Below are 10,853 nucleotides of genomic sequence, written 5' to 3'. Positions count from 1 at the left end.
TACCCCCCCCCCCCGCACGCCTGGGCTGTGCAGCTCACACGGGGGCAGGCCCCTGCTGGCTCCCAGCTGCAGCCCCTTTGTGCCCTGACCTGGGTCCCTGCAGCCGGGACCAGGGAGGACCAGGCTGGGCTGGGAGGTGGCTGCTGGGAGCGGATCGAGACAGCAGGGGGAGCTGCTGGTCCTGTGGTTTCCTGCGGAGCCCCTGGGAGCTGCCCCCCCAAACTCTCCCTCCCCGGGGACACGGATCTGAGAGTGAATAAACCAGAATCGCTGCAGATGGGAGATCAGAAGTGGTGGGCAGGAGGGGCACGGGGTGGGGGAACCCAGGGCTGGGCTAGCAGGGGCTGCGGGTCGGGAGTGAGGGGGACGAGCAGAGCTGGGGGGGGCAGGACTGGGCTAGCAGGGGCTGCGGGTCGGGAGTGAGGGACGCTGGCAGGGCGGGGCTGACAGGGGCTGCGGGTCAGGACTGAGGGGCACCGGCAGGGCTGGGGAGCCCAGGGCTGGGCTAGCAGGGGCTGCAAGTCGGGAGTGAGGGGCACCAGTAGGGCTGGGGAGCCCAGGGCTGGGCTAGCAGGGGCTGCAAGTCGGGAGTGAGGGGCACCGGCAGGGCTGAGGAGCCCAGGGCTGGGATAGCAGGAGCTGCAAGTCAGGAGTGAGGGGCACCGGCAGGGCTGGGGAGCCCAGGGCTGGGCTAGCAGGGGCTGCAAGTCGGGAGTGATGGGCACCAGCAGGGCTGAGGAGCCCAGGGCTGGGATAGCAGGAGCTGCAAGTCAGGAGTGAGGGGCACCAGCAGGGCTGAGGAGCCCAGGGCTGGGATAGCAGGAGCTGCAAGTCGGGAGTGAGGGGCACCAGCAGGGCTGAGGAGCCCAGGGCTGGGATAGCAGGAGCTGCAAGTCAGGAGTGAGGGGCACAGGCAGGGCTGGGGAGCCCAGAGCTGGACCGGCAGAGCTGGCTGGGAGCCCAGGGCTGGGCCAGCAGCGGGCTGCGGGTCAGGAGTGAGGGGCACCAGTAGAGCTGGGAAGCCCAGAGCTGGGCTAGCAGAGGCTGCGAGTCGGGAGTGAGGGGCACCAGCTTGTCAGGGGAGTGGGGCAAGAGTCCAGGACTGGGCTAGTAGGGGAGTTGAGGGGCATAAGCAGAGAGTGTGGCAGCCTCATTGGGCTTCTATGCCCAGGTGAGACAGCAGCTGCCCTTGTTCTCTGGGTGCAGGGAGCTGTGGAGGGGTGGGATGTGTGGGGCTGAGGGGAGAGCAGTGATGCAGGGAAGCGATGGCAGCTGGAATTGGGCAGGGGCTGGTGTGTGTCCCATAGGCCCCCCTTTCGCTCCCCAGCTCCAGGTTGGAGCAGTGGTCTGGCAAAGGGGCTGACGGGTCCTGATCCCTCCTGGGTCTGATACGGAATTGCTGGGGCTCCCCTGGGGGACTTACTGCCTCGGGAGACTGAGTCAAAGCCCTTGGACCCCAGCTGGATCCACCAGTGTGTGTGTGGGGGGGTGTCAGTCTGGTTTGGTGGGGCAGCCAGCTCCTGCTCCTCCCTCACATGCATGGGGGGCTGTGGAAGCCCCAGCCCCACTGCCCTCCCCACAGGGCCGGGGCTACCATTTAGGCGACCTAGGCAATGGCCTAGGACGCCGGAATTTTTTGGGGGGGCGCTATTTTGCCGGAGGGGGCAGCACGTGGGTCCGGTGGACCTACCGCAGTCATGCCGGCGGACTTTGTATAGCACCTGGCACGCCAGGACAAGACTCCGGAGCCTTTCCAGCAGCGGACCGTCTGCTGGCATGACTGCAGTAGGTCCACCAGACCCGCACGGGGTGGAGAAATGGCCATCCCCCTAGGGCATCGGAAACCCTGGCGCCGCTCCTGCCTCCCCAGAGTGCCCCTTAGCCCCTTGTGCCAAGCACTCTCGCCCCAAGAGCTCCAGACCCCCCCGGGGCTCTGTGTGACCTTGTTCCCAGCAGCCACCTGGCCCTGTGGAGACAGACAGGGCCAGCTGCGGGTGGAGTGTGGGGGGGAGCAGGAACCAACCAGCCTCATCAGGGATCCCTTGGAAAACTGATCACCTTGTTAATGGGGGTGGGTGAAGGAGGAGGGGCCCCTGGGCTGGAAGTGGGCGCAGGCAGGATTAGCCCATCATTTGGGACTCTGGCCTCATGAGAGGCCTTAGTGCATGTTCGGTCTTCCCTGGGGGCCTCGCATCTTGCCACAGACCCCCAAATAAGGCCAGTCGCGGCCCCCTGCAGCAGCCCAGCTAGGGCGGGAAGGGCCCAGCCCAGAGGGACTCCTGCAGGGAGCCCTGTGATCGGTGCTGAGCGTTTAGAGTGAGCAGTGCCTTGAACAGCGGAGAATCCACTCCCCAAAGCCACAGTGGCCCAAAGGTCAGTTCCTAGAGGAGTTGGGAAAATGGGACTTTTGCCTCATGGATTTTTTTCACAGGAATAAGTAACCCTAGTGAAAACAGCCTGTCACATGGGAAATGCTGATAGGAAGCCAGAGCACTTCTTCCTTTGGGCTTCAGATTAATGGTATGTGTTTGTGTGTCTTACGGGAGCACCCTGGAGTTCTGCAGTCCTGGGGCAGAAGCATGGCGTGCCAGGTGCTGTACAAATACAGCAGCACGTTGGGTTGGTTTTGGAACCAAATAAATAGTTTGAGCAACTAGGGAAGCTCCTGCTCGCTCGCTCACCCCCCCGCCCCATAGCCATGTGCATGAGTGCCTGCTGCGAGGCATGCAAACTGCCTCAGAGTCCCCCTCTTAGTGGGTGTGACATCAACACAGCCACCCCATCTGAAGTGTTCATCAGTTGAGAGATCAGCTTGAAAACCAGGTTTCCCACCATGCAAAATGCCAGAGGCTACTTATTTGCCTGCTGTCTCTGCAACTTTTGGGGAGTTGTGTCCTCCCAACTTGTCTCGCTGATTGCAAAGGGCAAGAATCTGACTTAGGGATGCCAAGATCCTGCTGCAATCACAGGACTCCAGGAGCTGGGGCTCAGTGGAAACCCTCAAACAGGATGGGAGCTGGCAGCGCTGCAGGGATGGGGCATGGAGCCGGCATGCTTGGGTGGGCGCACGGCCAATGGCTGCACCTAGGTTCCTGGGACGTCTTCACCCTACGCAGGCATCAGGGCGATTGAGGATGAGCTTATATCCTTGGCAGCTAGGTGGATGTCACTGGGGAAGCAGCTTCCCAGGGCCCCGTCAGCCAGGTTGAGGCTAGAAGGCTCCTGGGGTTTTCTTCTGGCCATGGGAGAAGGCTGGGCGGGGACTGGGGGCTGAATTGCAGCCCAGGACTTTGGCTTCTCATAACCTCTCTGCCTGGGAGGGAGGTGGAGCACTGTGTCAGGGCAGGGGAGAGAGTCAGACACTGTCACCCTCCACCACAGAGGGGACTTCGTCTCCTCCAGCTGCAACACAAAGGGGCTCCGCTCACAGGGCCCTGGGCCCCTCACTGGGTCTGGAACACAGCACCCCTGGCCCATGGATAGGCTGTGGGGTTGAAGCTGGCACCCCACATGTCGGAGATGGGGCGGGGTTAGCGTGCCCAGAGGCTCCTTGCCAAAGGGCCTGCTGGTCTTTGCAAACAGCTGTCACTGCAGACCTGACAAACTCACTGCTCCAAACAGGCCGTACAGGCTGATTTTCCAGAAGGAGGAACATGAGAGGCATCTGCAGGAGGCGCCTGACTTGTCAAGATTCACAGTCTTTGTGTGCCGTGTGTCCCAAAGAGCTAACAAAGACTGTTGCTACTGCCAGGGTGTGTGAGGGGCTCGGGGTGCGACTCAGCCACTGGGAGAGGTGTGTCCCGGTCATCGACCCCCCTTTCTCATTAGCCAGATAATGCCGGTTCTAGTCTGCCCTGGCCACAGCCCAGCCAGTCGCTGGACAACCAGCAAAGACAACTGCCGCTGAGCACAGCCAGTGGGAGGTGACCCAGCCCGCCGGAGAGCGCCCTGGTGGGAAGTAAAGACAGTCGCATCTCAGGATAGCAGAGGCTTTCGGTGCACAGTCATTGAGGGAACCCCTGGAGGAGTGCTTCCATGAACGTCTGGCTCCTGGGCCTTGGGTGTGGCAGGGAACCCTGCTCTGTTAGCTAGATCAGGGTACTGCAGAGACGGGCGGAGCCAGGGCTGTGGCTCACGCTTTGCTCTGGGTTGTAACCATCACTTCTCATCATTCCCATAAACCTGCATATGGTTTGTTACAAGAGCGCCCAGGTGCTGCCTGGTTCCTGGGGCACGGTTTGAGGGAACACGAGGGCCCATGGTCCTGTGGGGCAGAGGCTCTTGGATGGCTGCGAGCAGCCAGTGTTGGGCTGCATGGCACAGGGGAGTGATGCAAAACAACGAGGGAACTGGGGGAGCACCTACCGTTACCCTGCGAGGCAAGCTCAGGGCTGGTGGAGCCCAAATAGAGTGCGTGAGGAGCTGGCAGGCTGATGGGGCAAAGGAGCCGCTCAGCAGCCACCAGGCTCTGTCCTGCTGGGCAAGGGTACTGAGGGGTCTCAGAGTCCTGATACCCCAGAACCATCACAGTTAGTGCCCCATGGATGTACCCCATATACAGGCTATGGGGACCACAGGAGAATCACTGCCCCATGTACAGGCCAGGGGCTCACAACGGGTCAGTGCCCCCTCTATGGGTGGGTTTAGTGACCTATGTGCAGGACACAGGGGCTGTAACTGGCTCCTTAGCAGATGCAGGCCCACATGGGACAGTGTCCCAGCAGGCAGACAGGGCTGTATGGGATGGGGGCATGGGTGGTGCCCTGGGGCCAATCCTCAGGAGCGTGGGGGTGGGGGCGGGATGGAGCCATGGAGCAGTAGTATCATGGGGGGCAGTGCCATGGTTGAGGTGGGGGTTGGTGCTGGGGGGTTCAGTGCCTGGGGACTGCTCCCCAGGGCAGCGCTGGCAGCTGTGGCCAGGGCTGGGGTGGTGGAAATCTCTGCACTAGGATCCCTAATCTGGGGGCAGCAGCTGCTCCCCCTCCCCCAGCTGGGCTGTTTATTTTCAGCACATGCAGTGCAGCAGGTCCCTTATAGGGTAAGGGAACGTGGCCCAGCCCCACAGCTCCTTCAAGATGGAGGGGGGGGGCAAGGTCCCTGTGCACACCCATGTGCCAGGGGTCAGCGCTTGCACTAGTGACACCAATATGTTGCCCCCAGACACTACCGGCCCCTTCCATGGGTGTGAACTCACCACCGACACTGACATGGGGTGGGGCACACAATGCAGCCTCCTCTGCACCATACACGACCTCTCCTCAGACACAGCGATGATGAGGGATTAGAGTTTCCAGCTCCCCCCCACACCTCAATAAACCCCCAATGCACTCAGCTCCCCCTACTCATCCAGTTCCCCCAATGCATCCAGCCCCCCATGCACCCAGCTTCCCCCACCTCAATACACCTCCAGCGCACCCAGCTCCCTCCAATCCACCCAGCCCCCAAAGCACCCAGCTCCCCACACTCACCCAGCCCCCAATGCACCCAGCTCCTTCCAATCCACCCAACCCCCAATGCACCCAGCCCCCCTCCAAAATACTCCATCCAATGCACCCGGATCCCCCATGCACTCAACCCCCAATGCACCCAGCTCCCCCGTGCACCCTGCCCTCCACCTCAATACACTGCTCCAATGCACCCAGCTGCCTCCAATCCACCCAACCCCCAATGCACCCAGCTCCCCCGTGCACCCTGCCCTCCACCTCAATACACTGCTCCAATGCACCCAGCTGCCTCCAATCCATCCAACCCCCAATGCACCCAGCTCCACCGTGCACCCGGCCCTCCACCTCAATACACTGCCCCAATGCACCCAGCTCCCTCCAATCCACCCAACCCCCAATGCATCCAGCGCTCCCATGCAGCCAGCCCCCTGCCAAAATACTCCATCCAATGCACCCGGATCCCCCATGCACTCAACCCCCAATGCACCCAGCTCCCCCTGTGCACCCGGCCCCCTACTTCAATACACTGCCCCAATGCACCCAGCTCCCTCCAATCCTCCCAACCCCCAATGCACCCAGCTCCCCTGTGCACTCAGCCCCCACACCTCAATATACTGTCCCAATACACCCAGATCCCACTGTACACCCAGTCCCCAACACACCCAGCTCCCCCCATGCACCCAGCTCCCAACACACACAGCTCCCTGTGACACCCTGGCACCCCCATATTCACCACTGTCATATAATAACAATTAGGATATGTTTTGTAGAAAGTCTGCCTTGTGAGGTATCATTCTCAAAGTCTTGATCTGCTAGGCATTAATATTTCATTGGATTGGATTTGCTATTATATGTGAAGTTATGAAGTTTGGCTGTGTGTGTGTTACTGAAACATGTTGTGAGGTTGAAAACACCCCCAAGCAGCCTTTCAGATACGACAGTAAACAGGCCAAACAATGTTAATGGCTTATTGAGGAAATGCACACAAGCACCAGGATCACCCCAATAGAAACTTCTCGGAGATTGCACTGCACAGTGGGAACTGTCTGACCCAGGTCATAGCAAAAGAGCTTTCCAGCGAGTGGGGAGAAGATAGAAAAGGGAGAAATAACATCATGACTAGTCTTCACTCTCCCTACAACCGCACACCTGAAAGTACCAGAGGAAAAAGACTGAACTGGGGGAAGTGCTGATCCCAGGCTAAGTGGATTTCTAGCCTGTGTATGGAAACCTGCTGGACTGTTTGTATCGTCAGCTAGGGTGAGAAATTACTAATTCAAACCCAATCTTTCTTATATTTTAGGTTTAGTTGGCAGTTTTGTTTATTTGCTAGATAATCTGCTTTGATCCATTTGCTATCACTTATAATCACTTAAAATCTATTTTCTGTAGTTAATAAATCTAGTTTGGATTTTACCTAAGACGCTGTGTGTTGTTTGAAGTGCAAAGGGGCTAAATCTCAGCTCATGAACAAGAGCTGGTGCACATCCACTTTCCTTTGTAGAAGTGTTGAACTGAGTGATACATTCATACTGGTGGGGTTTTGACCAGGGCAGGATGGTTCAACTCTGAGGTCCTAGCCTGGGAAGCTGGGGGTTATCTCGGCTGTAGCCTCTCGATTGTTGGCTCATGCAGTGGCTGTCCAAAGTGGCACCTGCAGCTGGATGTGTCCCTGCCTGTACAAATGCTGGTTGGAATGTAGGATTGGGAGCAGTGAAAAGCTTGTCACACCAGCACAGTGCTGATAGGGAGCCCAGCCTGGCATGGGGGAGCCTGGTGAGTCAGAGGGCTCAGTGGTACCCCAGTTCCAAGTTGCACCCAAGGGGGGATCCATCAAACTGCCCCAATGCACCCAGCCCCTCACTCATCCAGCTCCCCCCATACACCCAGCCCCCAACACACCCAGCTCCCCCATGCACCCAGCTCCCAACAAACTCAGCTGTCCCATACACCCAGCACCAATGAGATTCTATGATTCTATGATTCACCCAGCTCCCCGATTCACCCAACCCCCCTATTTATCCAGTTCCCACTATGCACCCACCCCAGCACACCCAGCTCCTCCATCCCCAGCCTCAAAGTGCTCTGGCCCCAGTCCCATCGCCCCACCTCAGCCCCAGCTCTCCCTCCAGCACAATCACATCAGGACCCGGACGCTCTCATGTGTTGGATCCTCGTGCTCCATGGACTGCTCCTCCAAGGGCCATTCCCTCTCCCATGTCAGGGAATCCCCCCTTGTCCTTCCCCCTCTCCCCTCCCCCTTTGCTGGGATTCCCTGTCTCTGAGGCCTGGAGCAGCCTCATATCACAACCCCCTGGTGGTGGGGGGGCAGGGAGCAGACCAGGTCAGCTGCAGCCCCCAGGGTAAGGGGTGAGATTACAATCTGAGAACTGTCCATTCCCCATCCCAACCCCATTTCGGGGAGGGGGAGAGACTGGCTCCTTTAAACCAGACACCCTGGTTCAAAGTCCCCCAGAGGTGCACCTCAGCAGCCAGGACTCCTGGGTTCTCCCACCAGCTCTGGGAGGGGAGTAGTGGACTAGGAGAAAGGATCGTGGGTTCTATTCCCTGCTGTGCCCCAGGTCTCTGTGTGATCAGCCCCTTCACAGCTCTGTGCCTCAGTTTCCTTTTACTCAGTGCTTCCCCCTGCCCCATCCAGCTGTCTGTCATTCTCTCCAGCAGCTGGATCATGGGGCTGTGGTCCCAGCTGCAGCAGCCGGGGTGGGGGCAACCCGTCCACTTCAGAGACCCCCGGCACCAAGAGAGCCTGGAGTTTGATGGTGTGTGTGTGTGCACGCAGGAGCAAGAAAGAGAAACAGCTGTGGGGAGCCACCCCACCCCCCAACCCTGCAGAGCTGGGGGTCACAGGCCCCACTCTGACCACCCCCCAGCACAATTCCCCCCATCTCTCCTTACCCTTCCTGCCCCCTGCCCCCAGCCTGTTCCCCTGTGGGTGCTGATGTGGCCAAACAACAAAGGTTGTGTGGGTAACTGGAGCCAGGACAGGCAGCAGCTGCTGCTCGAGTTACACTTCTCTGCCTAGCCTCAGGGTGGGGGGAAGTCTGGGGGCTCAGGCTCTCTGCAGACTCTGGCAGCGTCGCTGCATTGGTCACTCAGAGCAGCTGCCCAGTTTCAGTGAGATCAGCAGACTCAGGCTTGACTCTGGATTCAACTGGTATGATTGAGACCAGAATCTGCCCTCCCATTCACAGCAAGGTGCGCTGCCAGAGCCAGACAGGGCTGCATGGGGGCAGGGGATTGTGGGGGGCAGAGCTCTGTGCTGCTGCACAGCCTCTGGGAAGGCACAGAGGCAATGGAGTCAGAGATGGAAATGCATCACTAGGCTGGAAGATTAATGTTCCCCTTCAACTCCTCTGGGAATCAGGACGCCTGGGTTCCATCCCCAGCACTGGGATGGGAGTGGGGTCTAGTCGGGAGGGGCTGGGAGGCAGGACGCCTGGGTTCTATCCCTTGCTCTGGAGGGGCAGGTGTTGAGATGAGACCCTCAGCAGCTGTACCACCCCAGTCACTCAGGACATGGATCTGTGGTGGGGACAAGCCACCTCAATCCCCTTGGAGCAGAAGCCATAAATTAACTTTCCTGCCAACACCCAATAAATCAGCTTCCATCACCACCCTTCCCCCGAATATCCCAGCTGGGGCCAGTCACCTCAGGACAGGACAGGGAACAGCCAGTCAGGGTGCCATGGGGGTGGGGCAGGCTGGGATTGCAGTTCTCATGGGGTCAGGGATGTGGGGGGCTGGGTGCAATGAGACTGGCTCAGCAGGGATCCATGGGGGTGGGGAGCAGGGCCCTATGACTCACTGGCTGCCCAGCGTCCAGGCTGCTGCTGGACAGGAGACTGGGTGCAATAGGGCCCATGGAATATGCTGCATCCCCCTACCCCTCCCAGGGGCAGATAAATACCCCTTTAACAACCTGGGCCCAGACACAGGGATCCCACTGGGCTGGCCCAAGACCACAGGCCAGGACTCCTCCATCCTATTCCCCTCCCCCCCCATGCCAGGATCTCTCCCAGCCTGTGTCCTTGTTCCCTGCTGCCGGGTCCCCCTGCCCCACACACGATTCCCGGAGCCTCCCGGGCTGAGCCCTGTCTATGCACCAAGGGGCTGAGCTGGTTACAGACCGATCGCGTTACTGCTGCTGGCTGCACCGTCTTCTCCAGCCAGAGGCAAGTTTTACCCTTCAGTGGGGCCCCCGTTCGCCCTCCCTCCGGCCCAGCGCTCCAAGCGGGGAAATGGAGTTGGGGTGCGGGGGCCACCCATTTTTCCAGGGCCCCCCAACTGGCCCATTTCCCCATTGGCCCGGTGGCTAATCCACCACTGCCTCCAGCCCTCAGCCCCACTGCCCTGCCCCTGGTCCTAGTGAGCCCCCCACCCCACTACCCTGCCGCATTGCCCTGCTCCTATCCCAGCCTCCGGCCCCACTGAGCCTCCATCCCTCAGCCCCATTACCCTGCTGCCATCCCACCCCCAACCCCACTGATCCTCCAGCCCCCAGGTCCATTGCCCTAACCCCATCCCACCCCAAGCCCCACTGATCCTCCAGCCCTCAGCCCCATTACTCTGCCCTTATCCCAGCCATCAGCCCACTGAGCCTCCAGCCCTCAGCCCCATGATCCATGCCCCAGCCCCCACACCCTGTCACCTCTCTACCCCATTTCCAAATGCCCTGCTCTGCTCCACAACAGCATCCCTGACCCCAGGCCATTTGCCCTGCCCTGGTTCTCACTCCATCTCCCTGAGATCTCCCATCCATGCCCCTACACCTCCTGTTCCCTAAGGGCCCCCCCAGCCCCAATGGAGCCAGGTCCCCTCTGTTCTTCTGGCAGCTCCATTCACCCCAGACCCTAACTGGGGGGGGGCAGAGGGGAGATGCAGTCAGTGTGGATCCCTGAAGGGGGACAAGAGAGGGGGTGTCACTGTGTCCCCTGCCCCACCCAGCAGCAGACACAGCCTGGAGTGAAAAGTGTCTGACAAGACAGAGTTGGTTTCCCAGGGGTTTCTGCACAGCATTCACATGGGCACAGCCAGGATGCACTGGCCCCCGCGGGAATGGTGGAGATGGACAGATGGGCAGACAGAAGCGGACCCAAAATGAAAATCCTTCTCACTTCCCACTTGCTCCAAATCCCTCCACCAGGCACTCAGTCCCCGATGGTCACCCCTGAGGTCAGTCACCAGAGCTCCTGGCCCTTCCCTTTGGGAGGGAACACCTTCCCTCCCTGGGCTCACAGTCCCCCGCCAGCCCTGGGGCTGCTGGCCCTTCCCCCATGGAGGGGATCCCCGTGGCTCACAGCCCCCCACTCAGCCCTGGGGCTACTGGCCCTTCCTTCATGGAGGGGATCCCCTGGCTCACAGCCCCCCTGCCCCTGCTCAGCCCTGAGG

This window comes from Gopherus flavomarginatus, chromosome 5 (assembly GCF_025201925.1).
Source record: "Gopherus flavomarginatus isolate rGopFla2 chromosome 5, rGopFla2.mat.asm, whole genome shotgun sequence".
Lineage (NCBI taxonomy): Eukaryota > Metazoa > Chordata > Testudines > Testudinidae > Gopherus > Gopherus flavomarginatus.
Note: the sequence above shows the minus strand (reverse complement) of the source record.